The sequence below is a fragment of the Schistocerca piceifrons genome, chromosome 6 (assembly GCF_021461385.2).
Source record: "Schistocerca piceifrons isolate TAMUIC-IGC-003096 chromosome 6, iqSchPice1.1, whole genome shotgun sequence".
In the NCBI taxonomy this organism is placed as follows: Eukaryota; Metazoa; Arthropoda; class Insecta; order Orthoptera; family Acrididae; genus Schistocerca; species Schistocerca piceifrons.
This window is the reverse complement of record NC_060143.1, coordinates 86852504-86853205: the sequence shown is the minus strand read 5'-3', so window position 1 is coordinate 86853205 and position 702 is coordinate 86852504.

The following is a 702-nucleotide window of genomic DNA, read 5'->3' as shown; positions in this document are numbered from 1 at the left end:
GCAAGGTATCGAACTGTTTTCTTGGCAAAAATTTCTCAGTTCAGCCTCCCCTGCAACACCCTTACCAGTTTTTCAGACTAATTTTGACCATCTCGTATATAAAAATTTCGTTGTTGTGCTTGCATCACTAACATTTTTACAAAGGAGTTTTACATTTTATACTAAATACAAACTCACAAATATATTAATGTAATTAACTATTCGTACATAAGCCGACATTTGTGGCCGAGCGGTTCTAGGCGCTTCTGTCCAGAACCGCGCTGCTGCTCCGGTCGCAGGTTCGAATCCTGCCTCGGGCATAATAGTGTGTGCTGTTCTTAGGTTGGTTAGGTTTCAGTAGTTCTAAGTCTAGGGGACTGATGACCTCAGATGTTGAGTCCCATAGTGCTCAGAGCCATTTGAACCATTCTTATTCGTACATAGCAAAATTAAGTAAACCCTATTAAAAGTCCTAGCATTTATATATCCTTGCCATTATCGAGATTATTTGGATAATACAGAATATATCTCACGTCTCAAACATTCTACTCACTTTGGTTGTCACTTAAGTCAAAAATTTAAGAAATTGCGGACAAATGTTATCTACCCTTCCTGGATTTTTCGATTGCAAGTCCTTAAAAGCCCTGTCAAACACGACCGTAACCTATATTCCCTCCAAAGCGAAACCAGTTTGTTCTGTCACCTCGTATTACGTCAGATCTA